This window comes from Stomoxys calcitrans, chromosome 3 (genome assembly GCF_963082655.1).
Source record: "Stomoxys calcitrans chromosome 3, idStoCalc2.1, whole genome shotgun sequence".
NCBI classification, from domain to species: domain Eukaryota; kingdom Metazoa; phylum Arthropoda; class Insecta; order Diptera; family Muscidae; genus Stomoxys; species Stomoxys calcitrans.
The window spans coordinates 197,813,426-197,826,404 of record NC_081554.1 but is presented as its reverse complement, the minus strand read 5'-3'; the positions used below and the strand labels follow the sequence as shown (position 1 = coordinate 197,826,404).

The 12,979-nt window shown below is 38.7% G+C and overlaps 1 long non-coding RNA gene across 1 annotated transcript in view; it reads left to right on the top strand.

The window, feature by feature from the left end:
* LOC131996374 (uncharacterized) overlaps positions 1-12,979 on the top strand; it is a 204,047-nt gene that overhangs the window by 160,493 nt on the left and 30,575 nt on the right. The window lies entirely within an intron of this gene.

Here is a 12,979-nt window from a genome sequence, read left to right as displayed (position 1 = left end):
ATTTTATTTTATTTTATTTTATTTTATTTTATTTTATTTTATTTTATTTTATTTTATTTTATTTTATTTTATTTTATTTTATTTTATTTTGTTTTGTTTTATTTTATTTTATTTTATTTTATTTATCATTTACTTACAAACAGTTTTATATAAATGTTTACGATTTGTTCAGTGTTATCCCAAATAACCACACATCCTGCAGATTCCTTAAAAAATCATTGACAGAACTTTTAAAAACATTTGACACTTGATTGAAAACTTGAAATCCTGAACTTGTTCTTATTTTAATCCCATGTCTTTATTTTCTCTTTGGAATATTCGGACTTTTTGGTTGGTTGGTCTTTCAAATTGTTGCTCTCCTTCACTTCAACCATTCAAACAGCTGTCCCTTCGTCATCATCGTCTCTTTGGGGCTCCATGCCTATTTCGGCTTTCCAATCCCCGGATTTTATTTGTTTTCAAACATGGAAGTCACATGGGCACAGCCAAAGCAATCGAATCTAAAACATATGCTCTTCATGAACCTTGAAATGCTGCTGTTGCCTTACGAAAATATGCAACAGGCATTAAAACCTCAATAAAAGCGTCGTCATGATTCACATGTTGTGTTTGATTTGCTCCAATTACCCGCATCTCTCACATGAGTTTGAAGCCAACTGCAACATCCGACTGCTGGCTAAGAAAATGTAAACACAAACAGTTGGGGACAACGCAATGGGGACACTCATTGTTTGATGGAGAGAGAAATAATTCAAAAATTAACAAACTATAGAAAAAATGTTTAAATTAAAAAAAAATATACAAATACTAAAGTTTGTTATAATGGGACCTTTACACAACACTTTTAAATGGTCATGTACAGGAGAATCGGTTTAACTAAAATTTGGGGAACCATTATAAAAGTTAGCTAAAAATCTGAAATCCAAATTTGGAGTCGCTCCGCTGTAGGCGCTAAACCTTAACCTCACTGGTGAGTGAGAGAGAGAGAGGGGGGCAGAGAGAGAGAGAGAGAGAGACTTAAAAGACAGTATTTTTGTTAGTATAAGTATTGTATCTAGATGAAAAGTTTGGTTCTGGTTCATGGGTTCCAACAACCCATGAGCGGACTTATACAGCTACCCTATTGAACGTTTAGACCGATCTGCAATATGGAATTCAAATGAAGGGTATTTGGAAGTAGGGTACGAATTTCACATTTAAATTTGAAAGTCGGGTTTCTTGAAACGCTAACATTGGTAACATTTTATACGAAAATATATTGAGAAAATTTTCCATAAAAAAATGTTCTGAAAATTTTACATAAAAAACGTCTATTAAAATTTTTCACAAAAAAAAAAAATATTTTAAATATTTTATAATAAAAGAATAATTGAACAAATTATTCTTAAAAATATTGGGTTGCCCAAAAAGTAATTGCGGATTTTTTAAAAGAAGGTAAATGCATTTTTAATAAAACTTAGAATGAACTTTAATCAAATATACCTTTTTTTACACTTTTTTTCTAAAACAAGCTAAAAGTAACAGCTGATAACTGACAGAAGAAAGAATGCAATTACAGAGTCACAATCTGTGAAAAAATTTGTCAACGCTGACTATATGAAAAATCCGCAATTACTTTTTGGGCAACCAATAAATATCTTTACAAATTAAAATTTGGCAACTTTATCAAAAATTTAATAATTGACAAGTTTTTCCATCAAAAATTCGACAAAAATTTCAATAAAAAACTTTTCTTTCGTTTCTTGCGCTTTTTTAGTTTGGTCACAAAAATTATATCATTTTGATGTTGGATTAACCAGCTTAGACCAATGTGTTTTTAAATCTTGTTTCTATTTCAAAACAAAACATCAAAAACACTTTGAAGAGTCTCAGCATTTGTGGATCGCGATTTTGGCCTTTCCCAGAGGCCTCATCAGACTGCGATGCCATCAAAAGATTACATGCTTCCAACTACTCACTAGTTAGTGAGCAGTGCAATGGTAGAAACATGTTTCTTTGAATGAAACGTTGTGTCTTTTTTTTATTCAACATTTTATTATAGCACAGTAGGTTAGGTTAGGTTAGGTTAGGTCGAAAAGAGGATGCAGATATTAATCCGTCCCAAGTCACTATGGACATACACCTTAGCCTGAATTCGGCTTGTTATTCGCTCTAAAAACTAAAACACTAAAAAGTAACTTCGAAAAAGAAAATTTTAAGTTAGGTATTCCGTGCTACTTACAATATTCTTAATTTTTTTCCATACCACTCCGCTAAGCTGGTTTATGTCTGGTATCGTGTCCCCATCTAAGTTCCGGTGTCTGTTGGCCGGGAAGGCCGGGCAATGACATGGGAAATTTTCCAACGTCTCATCATCTTCCCCACATGCTACCACTTGCCGCACCGACTTTGCATAAGTGAGCTCGTAGTCCTATGTGCCCCGTTATGACACCAAAAGCTATACTGACCTCCTTCTTACTTCCTTTCAGTAATAGCCTCGTCCTTTCACGATCCGTATCACCCCATAGGATTTTCGCATCCACCCGAAAGGCTTCGGGTTAGCTAAGTTTATCGGGAGTTCTCTGGCTTTCACTGCCAAATTGTCTGCCATTTCGTTCCCCCTTACTCCGTTATGACCCGGCACCCATAAAAAAGGGTGTGATACTAACTCGCGTCCTCGCATTAGTACCACACCACCTCACGCATTCCGTGATCGCCCGGTTCTCCGCCTGCAGGACCGTATTATGGTCAGATAGTCTAAAACAAATCTCAGCCCCTGGGTTCTCAATGTAGACCCCCAGGCTCACTCTGTCTTCTAGCTCTGATCCATGCATGTGACATGATCTTCCAGACAGCAATACTAGGGTTACGTCAGTCCAAGCCTGTGGCGTTGGCAGCAGCGCCTCGCAGTCGACCTCAGATATCCGATCGGAAACCTCTTACTTTCCTTCCAGGTTTTCTATCATCGCCTCGATTATATCGCGATGGTATGAGCTGCTCCCATCCTCAATCCATTCTCCCATCGCCTTAAGTCTCATAGCCTCAGTGGTTGCCTCACATTTAATATGTATATCTATGGGTCGGATATCTAGAATAGTCTCCAGTGCCCTAGTGGGCGTGGTCCCCATCGCTCCGCCTATGCCAAGACAACATGTTGTCTGAACTTGTTCTATGGTTCTTGTCCACCAAACTACTGAGGCGTAAGTAAGTATTGGTCTAACCACGCTGTAGGGCCATTGTACAATCCTCGGATTCAGGCCTCATTTCGAGCCTACGGCCCGACTACTTAGTGCCCAACATCTGTGAGCCTTCTCAGTACACTCCTGAATGTGACACTTCCAATTAAGTTTCCTATCCTAGATCACTCCGAAGTATTTGACCTTGTCAGATGTCAAAATCGTTTTATTGATTATTTATGGTGGTTGTTGTTGTTGTAGCCACATTTTTCATGTGGAGGTGGCGATTGTCGTTAAAGGCACTAATAATTCGGTTTGTCATATCGAGCATCATCATTGTGCAAGAGCCGGTGCCACCCGGCCTCTCACTGAGACTTTCAGCTCGATAGCGCTGATTGTCAGCGACTGTCGTTGCAGCTACTCCGTATGGAGCATTCCAACATCTCAGCTTAGCTTCTCGTGACAGCAATGAACACCATACAGATCGGACCTCAATGTCCCAGCCTGTGTGGTGCTCACAGCTATCCCGTGCGTTCAGCGTCATTGCCAGACATGCTAACCTCTGCGTTACGGTAGTCTCCGTCCGTTAGTAAATACGAAATTTAATTTATTTAAAAGTTTATTTATTTTAAAGTTTTGGTTCTTTGGTTCGTTTTCATTGTTAAAATCCTACGGATAAGGAAAAATCTTACATTTTGGGTCAACATTTTTTTTAGTGTATAGTTTTGAAGATTTGAAAAAACTAAGCTTTGACAAAGGTTTCCAAAAAAAAATTTATTTTTCGGAAAAAAATCGTAAAAAAATTAATTTTAACACATAAATAAAATCAAAATTTTGAATTTTTTTTTAAATTACACAAAAATTTTTGAAAATTTTTATCAATAAATTTTATAATTTTTTTTTGGAAACATTTCTATGAAAATAAATTGTTGAGAATATTTATCTTAAAACTTTTTTTTGATAAACAAATTGTAAGAAATCTTTCATAAAAATAAATTTTGACAAAATTTACTTTAAATACTAAAATGTTGAAAATGCTATTACTTGCGCACCGATTTAACATAAGTGAACTCGTAGTCCTATGTGTCCCGTTACGATACCAATAGCTATACTGAACTCCTTCTTATTTCCTTTCAGTAATAGCCTCGTCTTCTCACGATCTAGATCCCCCAGACCGTCCTACCGACCGTTTAGCTGTTCCACAATGTTGCATGCGCATTCGCCGCCCACTCCCTTTACTCGGACTGGGTCGACCCGAAAAGCTTCGGCTTAACCAAGTTTATTGACGGCAGTCCTGTGGACTTTACCGCTAAATCGTCTGCCCTTTCCCCCTTACTCCGTTATGGACCGGCACCCAAACGATGCGGATTTTGACATTCCCATTTTTTTTTTTGGAAATCCAATTTTATGCTAGCAGTTACTATAAATAAGATTCGCCTTGGAACTCTCAGGAAAATGCGTTCTTTGATGGACCTCCCTACCAGCCTCTCTTAGGGAGAACATTTTTCCCTGATACTTACATTACTAACTTCCATTACTTGAATTATGCCACTAACCATTTGTCATAAAGTCAATGCATGAGTTTTTGGACAATTTCTGCCTCAGCCGACAATTAATTGTTTTAAATGACTCTGGATTGAGCATTGAAAGTTATACATATGTGAAAATGTTTTGTTATGTCCCACAACAACACAACACCAACACAAGCCCACAATTGTTGTCCATCTTTTCGCTTTAAATGCCTTATGGCCCTTTGCACACACATAAGCTCAAAGTGACTGAGCTGTGTGTGATGCATGCCTTGGCGATATGATTGCTTTCAATTTGAGTTTTGTTGTGTTTCAAGTGCTTTGTTGGATCTTTTGATCTGTCGGGTCCTGTTCTCTTGACTCTTGGCCCCTCTGTCAGATTTGTAATTTAGTTTCGCATGCAACACGCTATGCTGCTTTTAAGCTTTAAAGCATGCGCATCTCTTGGTTGTTGCCCCAACCAAACTGAAACCAGAACGGAAGCAGTTCCCTTTTATTAGCTTAAACCTGGCACAGAAGTCCACACTAGCATTAGCAGGGCATTCACAAGAGCTGGGACAGCTATCTCAAGTATGACAGTCATGACTTGACCATAACTGCTAACAAAAGTGCTTACGACAGTCAAGATTTAATGTTCAACGGTGGCATCTTCCTCAAATGCAGAGTAAAGCGCAGTCTTTGACTAATGGATTCGTTTCCGTCAAAGTATTTAAATAATTTTCTAAGTCGTTTAGTTTAGCTGGCTGTGGCAAAGGGGCTAAAAAATTCATAGCATTTCAATGTCTGTAAATGTTTTTATATGCATTTCCTGTTACACTCTCTAAGCTCTCTACTCTGGTGTTCGAGGATGTCAAGCTGCAATAATTTGTAGATTTTTTTGTGCATTGCAATTTCCCATCAAAGTTCCATTGCAGAAAAAAAACATCAATAGGATACGATATTGGATAGTGGCGATGACCTTGGTGTAGTCAGTCATCCCAATATTCGTCGGCCCATCCTCCCCCCCTGACCAAAAATAACCATGAAATTCATAACCAATTTGCAGCATAAAATTGGCTTAACAAGTTTTAGTTGGATTAACGAAGTTTTTGAATAGTTTCACACCCACTATCATCGAGTGGGAGGGTGTACTAATCGCATCATTTTCTTTGTAACATTCTCAAATATCGATCGCCCAGCCAATGCAGAATATAAATTTCAAATTGTCTGCGTCATATACCCAGTAAAGTCGCCAGCATGAATGGGCAAATATTCGAAGTCAACATTTTATAGGAATGAAAGGCAGTGAGGGTAAGTTAAGGTTGGGTTAGGTTTAAGTGGCAGTCTGCCATCAGATTCACTTCGATGTTTTCGTCCATTGTGATACCACAGGAACAGAAGAAGGAAGATGCCTTCTAGTTTCTACCATCCACATCGCTTTAAAAAGCCCATTAACTTGCGAATGTTCACATCCTCTGAATCAGACAGGTTCTCAAAGAAATGAAAACCTAAAGTGGAACTCCTTCTAACTGCTAGTGTGCGACACACACACAGAAGGTGTTCTATAGTCTCTTCCTCTTCTTCGATGTCCTCACAGCTTCTGCAAAAGTCGTTGCTGACAACCTTCAATCTGTCAGCATGTTTTCGGATTAGACAGTGACCTGTCATGATCGACACAATGACTGAGACGTCTGTTCTAGCCAATGACAGCAAAGCAGTAGACCTCTTCAAGTCTAGATTAGACCACATAGTTTTGTAATGCTCACAGCCCCCTCTTTGTCACCATTTATCATCCGTTGTTCTTCGCGCCTGGCCCTGAAAACTTAGCTTAGGCATAGAGGCATACCCACAGATTCCAGTATCCCTGGAATGTGTAGGGTAGTTCCTAGTCTCCCAAGCTCATCCGCTTTACAATTCCTTGGGATATCTCTGTGGCTCAGCACCCAAAACAGGTACATTTTGAACTGTTCAGCCATCCAATTAAGAGATCTGCGACAGTCGAGTGCCGTTTTTGTGTTCAGAAATACGTTCTCCGGGGGTTTAATGTCTGCCTGGCTGTTTGAAAAGATATTTATGCCAATCGTCGAAATGACATTATATCCGCCACTTCCTTAATTGCAAGGATCTTTGCATGATACACACTCCAGTGGTCGGGTAACCTTTTCAATATGACCAGTTCTTGATCTTTAAAGTACACCCCAAAGCCCACCTGGTCGTTTAGTTTGAAACCATCCGTATAGACGTCTATGTAAATTCTGTTACCAGAGATAGTCGTAGTTCCAATCGGTTCTATCAGGAATAGTGTTACAGTAATTTTTATCAAAAACGCGGCAGGGTGTAATCCACACTGCCTGGAACATCGGATATTGTATCAAGGATAACACAATGTCCGTGGCCGCCACATAACCAATGAGAAAGCTCCCTTAACCTCACGGCAGTGGTCACTGCAATTTGGGTAGCCACATAGAGGCATAAGATGTAGCATTAAATTCAGTGCATCAGATGGTGTCGTCCACAGTGCGGCTGTGATGCACAAACAAGCCATCCTTTGGATCCGGTTAAGTATTGAACAGTAGGTGAACTTTTGAAGCGCCGTCCACCAGACCACAACACCATATAGCTTCTTAGGTCAGATAACTGCAGTATATATACCCAATGCATGACACGCGGTGAAAAACTTCCAACTTTTGCCAATGGCTCTCTTGCAGGTGTATAGGGCATGAGTGGCCTTTCTCCACTTTCCAAAATGTTGGATTTGAAGTTCAATATCCTGTCCAGCAAAACACTCAGGTATTTTGCGCTTTCTGTATATGGAACATTCTCTCCACCCAAGGAGACTGGTTCTTGTATCTCCTGCTGAAAAGAGCTACTTTTGTCCTGCACAGATTTATACTTAGACCACTTTCGGTAGCCCACTTTGCTGTTACACGTGGGGCTTTCTGAAGTATATCTCTTAGAGTGCTGGGAAACTTCCCCTAACCGCAATTGCCACATCATCAGCATACGCGACCACTTTTACTCCTTTTATTTACAGAGGCAATAATATATTGTTAATGGCTATATTCCAAAGTAGAGGAGACAGTACACCTCCTTGAGCCGTTCCTCTGCTGACCCATCTTTTAAGATCCAAAGATCCCAAGCTTGCCGGAATACATCTTTTAGTAAGTACGGTAGAGTTGATGCCTAAAAACTCCAACTCCTTCTTGATTGAGATCGATTTTACATTTCTGAAAGCGCCTTCAATGTCAAGAAATGCTACCACTGTCTATGTAGCCGACTGGGTCGTGAAGGGCTGTTTCAGTGGATTTGCCTTTATTATATGCATGCTGGAGGCCACCGTAGCGCAGAGGTTAGCATGTCCGCCTATGACGCTGAACGCCTGGGTTCGAATCCTGGTGAGACCATCACAACAAAATTTTCAGCAGTGGTTTTCACCTCCTAATGCTGGCAACATTTGTGAGGTACTACGCCATGTAAAACTTCTCTCCAAAGAGGTGTCGCAGAATTTGCAATATGCATGCTGCTGCCGCGACAGGTGATCTCCAGGGATCTTTGCCCTGAGATATGTCTCTATCAACCTCTGAAGAGTCTTCAGCATAAAGGATGACAGACCAACAGGACGAAAATCTTTCGCCTTTGTGTGGTAGGGTTTTCCTGCTTTTGAAATGAAAATGACCTTTGTGGCCCTCCATCCCACAGGTATATATGACATTCTGATACAAGCAGAGTATAACTCCCTAAGCCAGTCTATCAGACACAGCTTGTAATTCAACCGGTGATACATCATCAGGGCCTGGCGAAACTTCTTATCGCCTAAAGGATTTCGGCTCAGACACAATTTCTCTAATGGCCTCCGACGAATGCATACCAGTGACCACCTCTTCTGTCGCCACGTTGTCCGTTGGAGAATTTCCCGGGAAATGTGTATCAATGAGTAGTTCTAGTGTTTCCTCACTAGACATTTTAGATTAAGGCATACGTTTTTTAGGTTATGGCAAACGTCACAGTATCCCACGATGGTGTCTATAGCTGGGACGAATTGTTGTTCTTTGCCGACACTTGTTTAATTGTCTGATTCTGTAAGGCTCTTCAATTCACCATCCACAGATTCATGGAGCTGACAGAATTGTGACTTTTTTCTATTGGATTTGACTTTCAATCTTCCTCCCTCTGGTGATTTAAGTTTCTCTTGCTCTTACCACTTGACTTGGCCCAACAGTTTTAATGGCTTTTATTAACACTTATGACGTTAGAAAAACGGACTTTTGCCTTCCTTCGACACTTAATGTGACTTCTGTATTTATGAGTGTATATTTTACGAGCTCTGTGGCGAGTTGCAGGCATTGTCAGCCATGGTCGCTATGCTGGCCTCTTAACCTTGATCATGAATATTTTAAATGCAACCATTTGGCAGACATCGTTATGCTCTACAAGTGGAAAAGTTTTCCATCTGATATAAGGAATAACGATGGTAATGTCGTTGTCATGTTTCACTCAATGCCTCATAATTCCAAACATAATAGGGCTGATACATGTAAATGCTACAAAAAATACCTCGCACTTAGTTGAAGGCCAAAGGAGGATTTTTTCCACTTCCTTCCTTCAACGTTAACAATTCATGGTTTATGACCCAATTTTTGGCATCAATGCGACAAGTTCGTCCGTAAAATGTTCATTTCCCGAGTAGACTTTGTCAGCTGCATATCTGTGTGTTGGAAGTTTTCCACATCGTTGCCTTAAACAGGAAATTACCACAAGGGCATTACACTGATGGTGCGATGGTGATGGTGACTTTGGTTCTTTTTTTTTAGTTTTCACATCGTGCTAAAGTTATGGAGGGGAAAGTTAAACGAAATAGAAAAATTGAAATTGCATAGCAATTTAAAATCAACTTCGTAGCGATTATAGTTGGGTGCTCAATGATATTTGATAACATTTTGATGTTTATTTTGAATGATTGAAATTTTGGAGTATTCTTGTATGGTAGCAAGAAATGCCAAAATATAGGAAAATAAATTTTGCAGATTTCAAAGTTATTTATTTCTCCCTAATCGGTGTATGTGTAAGTCTTGGAGACCACCATAGCGCAGAGGTTAGCATGTCCGCCTATTGCGCTGAACGCCTGGGATCGAATACTAGCGAGAACATTAGAAAACAATTTTCAGCGGTGGTTATTCCCTGCTAATGCTGGCGACATTTGTGATGTACTATGCCATGCAAAAAACTTCCCTCCACAGTGGTGTCGCACTGCGGCCCGAAGTTCGAACTCGGCCCCTGATCATTGAGCTTAAACTTGAATCCGACAACACTCATTGATATGTGAGAAGTGTGCCCCGGTTCCTTAATGGAATGTTCTTGGGCAAATTTGCATTTGTATGTGTAAGTCTATACCCTTGGCCATAACTTGTTTAACACACTTTTCTTTAACAATAGTTTAGGGTTGTTGTTCAACTTTTATAACTCCAAGCTTCCTTTGGGTTAGTGTTAAAAATATCTACCACATATTTTTGCAATCTTACAAGCAGTTGTTTTTTTTTCAAGTCAGCAACAACACCCTTATCCTTACCGATGTACTTCAGTATCAGTGACAGCTCGAAGTTTTGTTTAAAGAAAAAGCAAAAGCTTTCAAACAACTTGACTTTCTTGCTTGGCACGTAAAAAAGAGAGTAATGCGAAGAAATATTTAAATTTTAAGTACACCCTCCAAAAGTTGAAAACTTCCTAATTATCCTTGCTTTTGCTTTTGCCGAAGTGCAGAGTGGAACTTTGTTTAATAAGCATCCTTAAAAGCTTATTAAATTACATTTGTGTTCAACATAATGATACTTAAGTTGAACATTTACTCGTACAAAACACTAGGAAAGGCGTTTATTGTCGCACACATACAGCAATAGGATGCGACCATACTACTCGCATACATTGAAATATAATAAGAAGGGCTAAAGAAAATCAAGCACGTTAGGGATGGTAAAGAATGGTACCAAAGCCGTCAAGGATTTTTGGACAAAATTTTATAACTCTAGAAACTTCTTACTTTCGTTAAAATTTAATTTTTCATACAAAATTGTGGCAAATTTGATTTTGCGTAGCAAATTTTGTAAATTTTTTCATCTCATTAGTAACACCTAAAAACAAAGTAGAGCACGCTAAGTTCGGCCGGCCGGGCTGAATCTCATACATCCTCCACATGGATCTTTTTCTCAAATTCTTTGTCCGGTTTCTCTTTATAGTCAAACAAAGGATAACGGATAAGAATTGCTATGCTATTGGAGCTATATAAGGTTATGAACCGTTTCGGGCCATACTTGGATGGGATGTTGGAGACCATAGTGGGTGTCATTGTGTAAGATATCAGGGCTTTTTTTCTTCTACCATACTTGACAAGTATGTTAGAGGTTAAAGCAAAAGTCACTGTTCAAAATTTCAGCCAAATCGGTTAAGAATTACACCCTCTAAAGGCTCAAGAAATAAAACCGAGAGATCGTTTTATATATGATATAATATATCCAAACATGGGCCAATATGCCCCATTAACAATCCCAACCGACCTACACTAATAGGAAGCATTTGTGCAAAATTTCAAGCGTCTAGCTAGCGCAAAGGTTGGCATGCCCGCCTATGACGCTGAACGCCTGGGTTCGAATCTTGGCAGTAACATCAGACAATTTTTCAGCGGTGGTTTTCCCCTCTGGCTGGCAACATTTGTGAGGTACTATGTCATGTAAAACTTCTCTCCAAAGAGGTGTCGCACTGCGTCACGCCTTTCGGGCTCGGCTATAAAAAGGAGGCCCCTTATCATTGAGCTTAAACTTGAATCGGACTGCGAGAAAAGTTTACCACTGTTTCTAAGTGGAATGTCCATGGGCAAAATTTGCATTGGGTACACTACGGCAGCCCTAATTGGAAGAGTAAATAAGTTTTGGGCTCTTGGTTGTTTAGGTACTAAAGAGTACCAAAATGGTACTTTGCGAACGGGTACAGCTGGAGCTTCGAAATTTGGTACAAAGGATTTTATTGCGTAAAAATGGGGGTGGAAAGAAAAAAGTTTTGAAAAATATTTTCCGAAACTTTAGAAAACGTACATTTAGTACAGAATTTGGTACCATTTCATACTATCTTTACGGATTGAACTAGACCTCTGAGATTTGAAATGTAGGTACAACTACAAAATATGCGATGGGTGACTAAATGATTTTTTCACAAGTCGTACATTTTGGTACCAAAAGTACAAAATATTATGCAATTGCCTATATTTGTTTACATTGAACAGTGACAGGTAGTATAAGCAAAAAAAGGAAAAATTTATGTAGTCTTGACAAAGTACGATAAGTTGTTCCAAATACGAAATGTTGTAGTCGTACCAGAATTGGAAGAATACGTACTTATAATGCTGTAATTGGTACTATTCAGTACTTTCTTTACAGATTAGGCTAGAACTCTGAAATACAGGATACAGATAATCTTTGATAACGTTCATTGAGCGAGTAAAATATATTTTTTTTTAATTCGTACATTTTGGTACTAAAACGTACAATAGGGTACTTTCTTCACGAATTGAGCTAAAGCTTTAAAAATCACAATACAGATACACCCTGGCAGTATGTATCGGGTGACTAAAAAATTTATTTAAAATTCGTACGTTTAGGTACTAAAAGATACAAAATGCCAGGTACAATATGACAGGATATATTCGCCGACTAGAAGATTTTTTGAAATTTGTACATTTTGGTACTAAAACGTTCAAAATCGTACTTTCGTTACTGATTTCTATACTGATTTTTTGAAATTCGAATATTTTGGTGGTACTAAAACGTACAATATGGTACTTTCTTAACAGATTGAGCTTAAGCTCTCCAAATTGGGATACAGATACACCTTGACAGTTTGTTTCGAGCGACCAGAAGATTTGTTTGATATTCGTACATTTTGGTACCAAAACGTACAAAATGGTACTTTCTTTACAGATTGAGCTACAGTTCTGAAAATTGTGACGCAGTTAAACCTCGCAGTATGCATCGGGCGACCAAACGATTTTTTGAAATTTATACCTTTAGGTGCTATAACGTACAAAATAGTACTTTCTTTACGGATTGAGATAAAGCTCTGGAATTTGGGATACAGATACATACCGGACGGCTAGAAGAATTTTTTGATAGTTACTTAAACGTAAGAATTGGTACTTTCTTTACAGATTAAGCTACAGCTATCAAAATTTAAATATAGTTTTGAAATACAGGGTATGCTAGCTTTTTTATATAAAATTTCGTATAATTTTCTTGTGTATTTTCTTCAAGCCATATTTTCGCTATATCATTA